General features: G+C 47.7%; 1 long non-coding RNA gene across 2 annotated transcripts in view; it reads right to left on the bottom strand.

The window, feature by feature from the left end:
• The window catches only part of LOC142423323 (uncharacterized), a 34,333-nt gene that overhangs the window by 11,482 nt on the left and 9,631 nt on the right, over window positions 1–13,220 (bottom strand). Inside the window, exon 3 of one of the 2 annotated variants that reach the window (XR_012779111.1) lies at window positions 5,218–6,035. The exons of the other annotated variant lie outside the window; for it this stretch is intronic. This is a non-coding gene — a long non-coding RNA (uncharacterized LOC142423323). Of the gene's footprint in view, window positions 1–5,217; window positions 6,036–13,220 lie in introns of those variants that run through there. 2 annotated transcript variants of the gene reach the window in all.

A 13,220-nucleotide genomic window follows, 5' to 3' on the forward strand; every position in this document is an offset into this window, starting at 1 on the left:
CAACAAAAATCCTACCGTTGGGCTCATTGGCCTGGATTGAGTCATGTGTCTACCCGTGAGCCAATCACCTTGCTTGGGGAGGTGAGTGTTCTTGACCAGCGTTGGCGCCTGTCCATCTGTGGTGATAGGGCAGGACCAGCCTTTCTCAAGTCCCAGGAGCTGAAAAGTGGGAGGCATGGCTCACCAGGAAAAAAGTATTCTTATTCTAAGATCATGGTAGAGCTGACGGTCTAATTCTTTGGAGGGGCCAGATAGGCAGTCTTGAAGCGACAGCAGCTGATGTCCTGCTCCCAGACCCTCGTGGACATGTCTGCAGTCGCTTCTGGTACCTGGCAAAGACCCTCAACTGAATCCAAAGACTCGAGTGCAGGAATTTCCTGCTTCCCAAATTTGCACCACATTTACGGAAGACCTACGTCCGTACCTGTGTTCAATAACAGAAATAAACCTACAGAGCACCCTTTGGTGAAATATGGTAAAAGGCAAAACCAGCATTCCGTTTTTGTTTCACAGGGAGCTGTTGGAAGGGCAGCTCGCATCCCTGACAGCGAGAATGACGTCACGAAGCACCTTCCTCCATAGCTGTGAACTGGCAGCAAGCGCTGGGTGGTACTGTGATTTTAGGTCCGATGTGTTCAGAGACAGACCTCAGAGATTGGGGGTCTGCTTCCACAAAACCGCAATAAATGAGACTTCACAGGTTACAGTTTTTGTGGTCTCCCAGTGCATATCAAAGTGATGTCCGCACCTTATTGCTATGGCTAGCTGCCATTGAGTCGGCGCCGCCCCATGGCAACCCTGCGCACAACAGAACGAAACACGGCCCGGTCCCTCGCCATGGTTGATACTGCCACTGTGTCACTCCATCTCGTCCGTGGGCCTTCCTCTCTTTCGTCACTTGTCCATTGAACCAAACATGATGTCCTTCTCTGGGGACTGGTCTCTCCTGACCACATGTCCAAAGTGTGTAAGATGAATTCCTACCATCCTAGCCTCTTCCGATCCAGATCTTTTCATCCTTTTAGCAGTCTATGATACTTTAAAAAAATTATTAGGAGCTCTTACATAGATTACAATCCACAATTCCCATAGGTCAAGTATAATTGTATAATGCTGCCGACAACATTTTCAATGCATTTTTCCTTCGTGAACTCCTTGATGTAAGCTGCCCTTTCTCCCCTCCCTTCCCGCTGAACCTCAGTATGTATATACTATTATTTTTCCCATAACTCACCATCCCATGTGTGCATTCTCCTTAAATTCAGATGTTCGCTCCCTTCGCGTGGGGTTATACAGGTCGTCATAGTTATCTGTTCCCACGCACCCCCCCCCATCCCCCTTCCTGTATCCTCAGGAAGACAGTTTTCCCCTTACTGTTTCTGAGGGGGTACTCCACCTTGAATTTCATGCACTGGAAGCTCTTGGTTGTACCCATGTGCATACTCAGAAGTTGCAAGATTAGTGAGGTAAAACTAGGACCATGATGGTGGGAGGAGGACATTTTTAAAAACTAGAGGATAGTTGTGTGTTTCATAAGTGCTATATTGCACCCTGAATATATCATAACTTCTGTGTGGCACTTCTGTGAGGGACGGTCCAATTGTCTTACAGATGGCCTTTAGGTCTCCACCTTGCCTATGTTCCTTCTCATCAGGTCGATTGCTTGTTTCTGAACTTCTGATGCCCATGGGACTTTCAAGAACCCTATCCAGCACAATTCCAATGCATCGACTGTTCTCTCAGCTTATTCAATGTCCAATTTCCTCTTTTTTAATCGTTTTATTAGGGGCTCATACAACTCTTATCACAATCCATACATCAAATGTGTAAAGCACATTTGTACATTCATTGCCCTCATCATTCTCAAAACATTTGCTCTCCACCTAAGCCCCTGGCATCAGGGCCTCATTTTTCACCCCTCCCTCCCGGCTCCTCTCTCCCTCATGAACCCTTGATAATTTGTAAATTATTATTTTGTCATATGCCCCGTCTGACGTCTCCCTTCATCCACTTTTCTGTTGTCCATCCCCCAGGGAGGAGGTCACATGTAAATCCTTGGAATTGGTTCCCCCTTTCCAACTCACCCTCCCTCCACCCTCCCAGTATCGCCACTCACACAACTGGTCCTAAAGGGATCATCCACCCTGGATCCCCTGTGTTTCTGGTTCCTATCTGTGCCAGTGTACATGCTCTGGTCTTGCACTTCCCCCTTCATTCACTATGGTAAGATTTTTTTGTTCTGATGATGCCTGATACCTGATCCCTTCAATACCTCGTGATGGCACAGGCTGGTGTGCTGCTTCCACGTGGGCTTTGTTGCTTCTGAGCTAGATGGCTGCTTGTTTACCTTCAAGCCTTTAAAACCCCAGGTGCTATATATTTTGATAGCCAGGCACCATCAGCTTTCTTCACCATATTTGCTTATGCACCCTTTTTGTCTCCAGCAGTTGTGTCGGGAAGGTGAGCATCATAGAATGCCAATTTAATAGAAGAAAATATCCTTGCAGTGAGGGAGTACTTGAGTGGAGGCCCAATGTCCTTCTGCTACCTTAATACTAAACCTATAAATATATGCACATATATCTATTTTCCATCCTCATATATAAATATATTTGCATATGTACATGTCTTTATCTAGACCTCTATAGATGCACTTTGCCACCCAGCTCTTTCCTCTATTTCCCTTGACTTTTCTCCTGTCCAACTATCATGCTCAGTCCCCACCAAGGTTTCAGCAATTCCTCTTTGTTACATTACCCTTGATCATGCCCTACCAGGCCTTCCACACCCTCCTCACTACCAATTTGGATCACTTGTTCCCCTGTCCCTGGGTGTGTTAACACCACTTCCTTTCCCCCCACCTCTCCCTCTCCCATGTCCCCCGGAACTGTCGGTCCCGTTGTTTTCTCCTCCAGATTGTTCATCCAGCCTATCTTATTTAGACAGACCTGCAGAGATAATAACATAACATTCACAAAAACAAGACAGAGCCAATAAACCATATCATTGGGTGCACACCTCCATGATATGATCGCCGAGGACAAACAGGTGCATAAGCAAATGTGGTGAAGAAAGCTGATGGTACCTGGCTATCAAAAGAGATAGTGTTTGGGGTCTTAAAGGCTTGAAGATAAACAAGCGGCCATCTAGCTCAAGCAACAAAGCCCACATGGAAGAAGCACACCAGCCTGTGCGATCACAAGGTGTCTCAGGGATCAGGGATCAGGTATCAGGCATCATCAGAACAAAAAAATCTTACCATAGTGAATGAAGGGGCAAGTGCAGAGTGAAGACCCAAAGTCCATTTGTCAGCCACTGGAGATCCCCTTGCAGAGGGGTCTAGGGGTGGAGATGAGTCAGTCAGTCGGTGCGATGTAGCACCGATGAAGAATACAGCTTTCCTCTAGTTCCTAAATGCTTCCTCTCCCTAGTCCCCACCCCCGCAACACTATCATGATCACAATTCTACCTTGCAAGTCTGGATAGAGCAGAGGATGTACACTGGTGCAGATACGAGCTGGAGGGACAGGAAATCCAGGGTGGATGATCCCTTCAGGACCAGGGGTGTGAGTGGCGATACTGGGAGGGTAGAGGGAGAGTGAGTTTGAAAGAGGGAACCAATTACAAGGATCTACAGGTAACCTCCTCCCTGGGGGATAGACAACAGAAAAGGGGTGAAGGGAGACGTTGGACAGGGCAAGATATGACAAAATAATAACTTATAAATTTATCAAGGGCTCATGATGGAGAAGGGAGCGGGAAGAGGGGCGGGGGAATGAGGACCTGCTGCAAAGGGCTTAAGTGGAGAGCAAATGCTTTGAAAACGATGAGGGTAATGAATATACAGATGTGCTTTACACAATTGATATATGTATGGATTGTGATAAAGTTGTTTGAGCCCCTAATAAAACGTTTAAAAAAAAACCAAGACAGCAAAACCAAGCAACAATATACAACAAAACACAACAAGAAAGAAAAACTTGTAGTTAGTCCAAAGATTATTTGTAGCCTTTAGGAGTGTTTTCCAGTCCAGTCTGTTGGGGCACCACGCCCTGGCCCCAAAGTCCACCTTCAGCATTCCCTGAGAACCTTGCCACTCCATTCCCTCGCTGTTCTGTGGCATTCCCTTAGTGTTTTGCCTTGGTGTGACGGGATCAGATCGAGTGCAATTCCCACATTGTGTCTCCAATGTTGTCCTCTGTAGAGCTATGTGTCAGTGAGGGGCGTCATGTCTCATAGTGGGACTGGCCATGTGGTCCTCTCTGTGGACTGGCTGCTCTAATTGGGGTCATCGTCCTCCAGACCTGGTGGGCCAGGATGTACTCTACTCTCTCCCCCTCCTCCTTCATCAGCACCTGTGTGCTCCGATCACATATGTTCCTCTACCGGAGCTGCAGATTCAAGGCAGCCTTTTGAAATAAATTCTTCTGTGGGGAGGGGCAGGCGTCCACTTAGAAGCAATATCCAATTTTCACCTACATATGAGGCAATGGAAAATACCATGACGTGGGCCAGGTGCACCTTAGTCCTCAAAGTAGCATCCTTGCTCTTGAATACTCTAAAGACGTCTTGTGTGGCAAATTTACCTAACGCAATCCGTCTTGATCTCTTGACTGCTACTTCCATGAGCATTGATTGCGGATGCGCACAAGATGAAATCCTTGACAACTTCAACCTTTTCTCCATGTATCGTGATGTGACCTATTTTGTTGTGAGGCTTTTGGTCTCCTTTACATTGAGTTGTTATCCAGACTGAAGGCGTCATCCTTGATCCTCATGAGCAAGCGCTTCAATGCCTCCTCATTTTAGCAACTGAAGGTGTTTAATAAGCCCTCCTCCAATCTTGATTGTGGGAAACAAAGATTTCTCCCAACTTGTCTCCCCCAAATATATGTTAAACTTAGGACACTGCTTGCAGCTAATGGTAAATGATTGTCAAGTTACCTCCCTGAAAGCAGTCAGTTGCCAGACTACTGTGTGGTCCCACCACAGGTAGGCCCCACTCCCTGCTGTTGAGGACAATGGGCTGCTTCTCCATAAAGGCTTGCAGTGATCCTTTTGGTTCCTCTAGGTGGGGGTTACACCCTACCGATAAGAGTCTCTAGAGTGAGCCAGAAAACAAGTTAAACCTGCTCAGTGACATCCAAAGTCAGGCCACCATCCTAAATCTAAAATCTACCCATCTTGTCACATGTATACCCCTATTATCTCCTCTTCCTTTTATGTAGATACCCCTCGATCACCTCCCTCCCATTACTGTATTACCTATAGCGCAAACCATTCCTGTGACGTATGTCTTCACCTGTAATTGGGGGGCTTGCACGTCCCCAGAGAATATAAAAGCCTTGGTTAGCAATAAACATCTCTCTCCATGTGAACCTCCAAGTGAGGCTGAGGTGAGCATGCTACCATAAAATGCGTCTGACTCCATTGCTTCAATCTCTTCTGTCTCTTGTGCTCTCTATGACTTTGCTATAATCTTTACTTATCATCGCTGTACAATTGCACCTACCAGTCCCGTGATGATGTGTTAGGGGCTGGCTTCCCTCACACCTGATGCCACACTGTTCTTCATGTAATCCAGCTTCTCTGACGATTTGCTCAGCATGCAAGGTGAACAAGCATGGTGAGAGGATACACCCTTGATGCTCACCTTTCCTGGTTTTAAACCATGACACTATCTAGTGTGTGTTCGTTGTTGGGCACTGGTGGGTCTGCGAACAACAGAATGAGACACTGCCTGGTCCTGCGCCATCCTCTCTATGCGTTTGAGCCCACTGTTGCAGCCACCGGTCAATCCAGATGCATCTCGTCAAGGGTCTACCCCTCTACATTACCAAACATGATGTCCACCATGGACTGGTCTCTCCTGATAACATGTCCCACGTCTATGAGAGGAACTCTCACCGTTCTGGCTGTACTTCTTCCAAGAAAGATATTTGTTCTTTTGACAATCCATATTCTTGGTCCGCACCATAATTCAAATGCATCTGTTTGTCGTTGGTCTTCCTTATTCCGTGTCCAATTTTCACATGCTGATGGGATGATGGAAAAAGCCTGGTTTAGAAGCACACTGGATTTTGTGATCCAGGGATTAAACGTAATAAAATCAAAATCTGAGTGAGGAAATGGTATTAGCTTAAGATGGTAAACACCTGGTTTCCAGAAGGCTATGGATCACCATGGGAGCCCAGAACCCATGCGCAAGGTCCCCACGTGAACTAAGTCTGCAGTGAATCTCCTCTGACCATCGTCAGGGACGTAGGTAGCTCTACCATCAGACAGCTGTAAAGTTGACTGTGGCATGTGTAGGAGGTTAGAATGTCATACCCTATCATTGGTTTGATCTCCCTTTTGACCCACTTTAAGATTCCTTTTTATGATTTTCTGTTTTCTCTTTGAGGTTTTTCTGTGTTTTGTCTAGTCATTGGTGGTTGTTTTGTTCTGTTTGCTTTGTATGATTTTGGCTTCCCCCACCCCCAACAGTTTTACTGGCATTTAGTTCACAAGTCATAAAATTCAGTAGTTCATTCACATGAGGAAGAGTTAGACAATCATCACCACTGTGCTTTGCTTTGTATGATTTTCTGTATATGAAATCCGGGATAGAGCTATGGAGACAGTAACTGAATAGAGGCAGCAGGGAAAGATGGGGGAAACGGGGAGCTAACGATGAGAAGAAAGTGTTTTGAAATTGATTGTAGGAATGATTTCACAAATCTTCTTAATATGACCCTAGCAATGGGCCACGTTTGGAGAGGACAAACATGCTCTGAGAGCTCCTGGAGCTGGTTGGTTGGTCACACCGCTGCCAGGGGCAGAGAGAGCCAGACCGGCTCCCTGTCCCTGTCCCTGGAGGAAGGAGGGCAGGGAGATGGCAAGGGAGAACTGTGTCTAATAGCACAAAAGGGAGGGAGCAATGTGGCAGGGGGACCAAGAAGGCTTGGAGACAGCAGTTCCCAAAGAGCAGCTGCTGTCAGTAGCCACTGGTTCAAGAAGTCCAGGGTTTTAAAATCCTGAAACAAGTGTCTGGCCCTGCTTCTGCCCTGCAAGTACCAAGCCTTCAGCACTGGCCTCCGCGTAGGGGCATTTCTGCTGCTCTCTGCTGCACTCTGGTGGCAGAGCTAGTCAGCAAATGACACTCCAGACAAGTTATCATGGATGCCCACCCAGCTACACACACACACACACACACACACACACACACACACACACACACACGCTCCCCACACCACACCACCACCATCACCACATCATGACTTACCTTAAGAAACTCCCTCACAAGATCATGAGGCTGTAAAGTCTGAAATTTGTCAGGCCGACCAGCAGGCTAGAAACGGAATGAATGTCGCCTATGAAAAGGAGTGTTGACCTTCCCGACACAATCGCTGAAGACACAGCAGGTGCATAAGAAAATGTGGTGAAGAAAGGTGATGGTGCCCGGCTATCAAAAGATATAGAGTCTGGAGTCTTAAAGGCTTGAAGGTAAACAAGCGGCCATCTAGCTCAGAAGCAACAAAGCCCACATGGAAGAAGCACACCAGCCTGTGCGATCACAAGGTGTCAAAGGGATCAGGTGTCAGGCATCATCAGAACAAAAAAATCATATCATTGTGAATAAGGGGGAGTGCAGAGTGGAGACCCAAAGCCCATCTGTAGGCAACTGGACATCCCCTTACAGAAGGGTCTAGGGGTGGTGATGAGCCAGTCAGGGTACAGTGTAGCAATGATGAAATATACAACTTTCCTCTAGTTCCTAAATGCTTCCCCACCACCCCACTATCATGATCCCAATTCTACCTTACAAATCTGGCTAGACCAGAGGATGTACACTGGTACAGCTAGGAACTGGAAGCACAGGGAATCCAGGGTGGATGATCCCTTCAGGACCAGTGGTGAGAGTGGCAATACCGGGAGGGTGGAGGGAGGATGGGTTGGAAAGGGGGAACCGATTACAAGGTTCTACATATAACCCCCTCCCTGGGGGATGGATAACAGAAAAGTGGATGAAGGGAAACCTCTCACAGTGTAAAATATGACAAAATGATCATTTATAAATTATCTAGGGTTCATGAGGGAGGGGGGAAATGAGCTGGTGCCAGGGGCTTAAGTGGAGAGCAAATGTTTTGAGAATGATGAGGGAAATGAATGTACAAATGTGCTTTTCACCATTGATGTATATATGGATTGTGATGAGTTGTATGAGCCCCCAATAAAATGATTTTTTTAAGTGTGGAGGCATAATTTCTTCTTTGCAAGGTACCCCTGCCACCCAGTGTGACCTCTGCAGTGTGAGGCTGGCTGTCCCATCACCGTGGACTTCTTTTGGTAACAGCACCACTCTTCTGTGTGGGAACCATCCCTCCCTTCCCCCAGATGTTGCTCTCACAGCCCACTCAGGTTAGCAAAGGTCATCTCCTTAACGTGAAGGCACCCGACTGTAGATGTTAACGCATCTATACAAACAGCTGCGGAACAACTCCGAGATCAGGGCTTGGGCACCGTGGCCTAGCTGAGTTGGCACAGAAAACTAATCATCAGAGAGGGCAGGGCACAAACCTCAGGGCACTTGCCCCCAACTGCAACTAATTCTCACCGCCACCCCCTTTAGTACACCTAAAATGTTCCTGCTACCCTTTTAGACATTACTTCATAATAGGCGATGCATGCATGGAAAGAACCCTAGTGGCACAGAGTGTTAAGCATTAGGCTGCTAACAGAGAGGTTGATAGTTCACCCCACCAGCTGCACCTCAGGAGAAAGGCGAGGCGGTCTGTCTCTATAAAGAGCGCGTCCGCTCTCCTTCCCTCAGGGTGGCGGTTGGACTTGACTCCTTGGCAGTGGGTTAGGTTTAAGTGTTTGGGGCAGTGGCTTAGGTTTAAATGATTGAGAATATATATATATATATATAATCTCCTATTAAAATGGATGGTGGTGATGAACTTTGAAACTCTTTGAAAACTGCGATTGAACTACTCAATTGTGTGATGTAGAACTCATATGACAATCAAACTGCTTTTTAAACATACTTCGTGATGCAGGCAAAGTATATGAAATTCCCATCGCCCTGTCCATCAGTACAGCTCTCTCGGAGCACAGTCACACCCATCACTGCCCGTCTTGTTTCGGGCTGCTGCTTCCACACAGGCAGCGTGCAGTGGTTCCCAGAGAGAACATGTTTGCGTGGGGTCTTCCGCAGAGGCGAAAGCACCTGGTCTAGAGGGAACATGACCATCTCCCCTACCTGTGGCCCCAGCCCCCACTCTGTCTTAGCTATCGAACACTCTTGGAACTGAAATCTCCCCGGCGGATGGCTTTAACCTGGGCTTTGTTTTCTGTTTCGAGAGCTAGCAGTAGGAATTCAGGCCACTAGCTCCTTTCCCTCAGTGGGCTCTGCAGGAAGGTTCCTGTCCTCGGCTTGGCATCGAGGCAGCTTGGCATTCCTCTTCCGGGGTCTGCTCTGCTCGGAGCCCTGGAGGTGCTGCGGTGATTAAAGTCCTTGGCTTCTCACCAAAAGGTGGGCGGGTAGAACCCATGAGCCGCTCTGAAGAGAACACTGTGGCACCCTGCTTCCAGAAAGATCCCAGCCCTGGGAACCACTGCGGGGAGTTCTGCTCTGTTCTGTGGGCTCTGTTTGAGTTGGAATCTGCTCAAAGGCAGTGGGTTCAGGTTTGGGATTCTCAGATGCTTGGTTGATCTCTTATAGAGCTCCAAAGGCAGGGGCCCTGGTGACGTGGTGGTCACACATGGAGCTGCTAACCGTGGGGTCAGCAGTTCAAAACCAACCACTCGGCGGGAGAAAGACAACGAGGCTTTCTACTCAAGTAAAGAGTCTCAGAAACTGACAGGGACAGTGCCTACCCTGTCCTAGAGGGTCGCTGAGAGTCAGAATTGACACGATGACAGTAAGCATAGCTGAAAAGAGACAGACTCAAGATACGTACAAAACCGAACTCAAACCAAACTCAAAACCGACTCACAGAGACCCTATAGGACAGCATAGAACTATACCCTACACAAATTATGTCTCGTTCCCATAACAAATGAGTTTGAACTGCCAACTCTGCAGCTCGCAGCCCAACCTCCTAGCCCACAGAGCTACTGGGATAGAGGTTACAATCCACAATGCTTATTTTGGGGAGACATCATTCAATTCATAAGGCCTTCCCAGGCACTATCATTACAATATCCTAATGGCTTCTTTTGCCAGGAGGCCAAAGAATTGGATGTCTACCATTACTGAACATTTGGATCAAATATTCTGTAACAGAACCCTGATCAAATGGGGGGTGGGGGTGGTGAAGAACAGAATTTCAGATTCTCCTGGAATCCAGAATTCCCGGCACCAATAAGGCTGGAAAAATCCACAGAACATCCCTCCCCCCCAAAAAAAATCCACAGAGACCTGAGATAGTGTTTAAAATTTAAACCAAAAAAGCCCACGGAAATCTTCGTTAAACCAAATATCAGAAAACTAATGAATTAATAACTAATTAGTAAAGAATGTGTGCTTTGGGGCATTGTGCTCCTTGAAAGAGCTTTTGGGGATCACATTAACCACAGCCACCATGAAGGTTAGGGAGGGCCGACAGGCAGGGCAGCGAGGGGATGCCCGTGGGGGATGGACCACTCAGAAAGGAGGGAAAGGATGGCTGCACAGCGTGGATGTAATCCAGCGCCCCTGGGTTGTACGTGCAGAAGGGGTTGCACTGCTGTGTGCTTTACCGTGTGTACCTTCCAAAGTAAATCTTCATAACCGTGAGATAGTTAAGGTTTATTGTGCCAACCTGGCCGATAAACACATGTGGGGTTAATTGAAGGGCGGAGAGATAAATGGCTCAGTGAGCCTCGCCTTTCTAGTTCTCGGGTCTCTTGCTTTGTGATGGTCGGACCAGGGTGCAGCTGCCTTAGCCAGTTCCCTGCTTCAGCTGGCAAGGCTCACTTCCTGCAAGACATCCAAGGAGAAGCCGCATGGACCTACCCTGATGCAACCCTGGGTGCTGGAGCAGCCGTGTGGAGATGCCTGCCGGTGCTGAGGTGCTTACACAGTCACTGATTGGGATTTCCTCCTGCAGTCAGCATCATTGCATGTGTTCTCTGAGATAGGGGAGGACTTTGTAGATCAGTGTCGGACATGTGGGCTAATGTTGAACTTATGGGTTCAACTGGGTTGGGATGCTTTCTGAATATACACTTACCCTTTATATGAAACTCTCGCTTAAACACATGAGTTTCTGTGAATTTGTTTCCCTGGTCTACCCAGACTCACGCACCCCAGGAACACCTTTCTCCTGACATCTTTGAGACCACTCTCTGTCAGCGCTCAAAGTATTCTTATTCTGTTTGACAGCTGTGTGACCAGCTCTCTCGTTGAACCTTAAACTTCTCTGTCTTGGGCATTACAAACTGCAGTTACGTGCACCTGGGACCTGATGCTCCTCCTCATAAGGGTCCAGAACAAAACCAAACCCGCTGCCATCAAGTGGGTTCCGACTCATGGCGACTCTCCAGGGCAAGGTAGAACTGCCCCTGTGGGTTTCAGAGACAGTTGCTGTTAAGGGGTCAATGCCTAGATGGACTGGCTGGGGTGGGGGGTGGGCTGGGCTGGGCTTGGTTAGTGGCCCTCGGAGGCTGTGCCAAGCTGCACTGGTACAGCAGCTTCAGAGAGTGCTTGTTATCCCACACCCTGGTCAACACGGTGTGCTATCGTGTTCTGTCCTTTGCCAATCTGATAGGTGGTTTTAATTTGCGTTTCTCTGACTGCATTCCTTGGACTCTGCGATGTCATGGAGTTGAAGATGCACTCTGATCTTGGGACGTTGGGGTGAAAGCCCTGCACCTGCACTCCCTTCTAACGCAAGATGCCAAGCGAGTGGGAGGCTGAGTGTGAATTTCAGACGCATTTTCTTTTCCTGGCTCTGTCCAGGTCCTTTGCCTATGCTTGGGAGGCAGGTAAAGTGAGAGCTTGGGGTCACGTGTCCTAGTTCTACCCCTTACAGGCTGAGTGACTTTGGACAAGCCATGGGCCTCAGTTTCCTCATCTGCAAAATGGGAATCATGGTGCTTACCTCAGGATTGTTATGAGGAGTAAATGAAGTCATAGGTGCCAACGATGATGTGCCTAGACCAGGGGTCCTCAAACTACTGTCGAGGACATTTATCCGGCCTGCCAGGTGTTTCTGCCCACCCCCCCTTTTTTTGTTTTACTTCAAAATAAGATATGTGCAGCATGCATAGGACTTTGTTCATAGTTTAAAAAAAACAAAAAACTATATTCCGGCCCTCCAACGGATCAGAGGGAAAGTAAACTGGCCCCCTGTTTAAAAAAACTTGAGGACCCCTGGCCTAGACTATCAGTGTGGTAGTTACATAATCTGTTATCAATTTGAGACTTGCGAGTGAAGGGGTGGAGTTTAGCCTGTCAATCAGGTCGCAGCTTGATGACCTCATTTGGAGCGGCAAATGAGATAAATAGCTCACTGGAGGCAGGACATTCATACACTCCCTGTGAGACAGTCGTGTTGAGAAGGCACATGGGGCTATGCTAGAGCCGTGGAGCTGGAGGAGCCACATGAGGACCCCTGTCAGCACTGAGATGCTTCCACTGCCACTGGATCCACAAGACTTCCCACCCACTGGCCTGTGGTGGTCCTGCATTTGGCGTCAGTGTATGTGTTGCGTGAGTTTGAAGAGAACTTTATAGATTGGTACTGGACATATGGGCTAACATCAGACTTATGGAGTGGATCTGGACTGGGGAGGGGTGTTTTCTCAATATTTAATTGCTCTTGTATGTGAAGCTCTTTCTTCTACACATATGAGTGTCTATGAATTTGTTTCTCTAGTCAGCCCAGACTAACACATTGTCAATGTGAAATACATTTTCGCTATGATTATGACTTTCTCTTGGGTTGTTTACCTTTCTCATGAGTTGAGAGTGCCCGTTTACACATTAAGGACATTCATCCTTGGTTCTTATCCCCCCCCCCTTTTTTTGTTGCTGACCATAAAAGGAACAGGAGGGGGGGGGGAGTAATGGAACAAAACTCACGTCATTACAGATGTAAATTGCACAGGAAGAAGCCAAAGGAAGGCATCCAGATTTCCCTCCAGAGGGGAGTGCGGCCATGAGCTGCACCATGACCCCTCCCCACCCATTGCCACCTCCTGCAGTGGTTTATTTCCACTGTCACAGAATCTAACTGGCGTACAGCATGTAT

The sequence above is a fragment of the Tenrec ecaudatus genome, chromosome 12 (genome assembly GCF_050624435.1).
Source record: "Tenrec ecaudatus isolate mTenEca1 chromosome 12, mTenEca1.hap1, whole genome shotgun sequence".
NCBI lineage: Eukaryota > Metazoa > Chordata > Mammalia > Afrosoricida > Tenrecidae > Tenrec > Tenrec ecaudatus.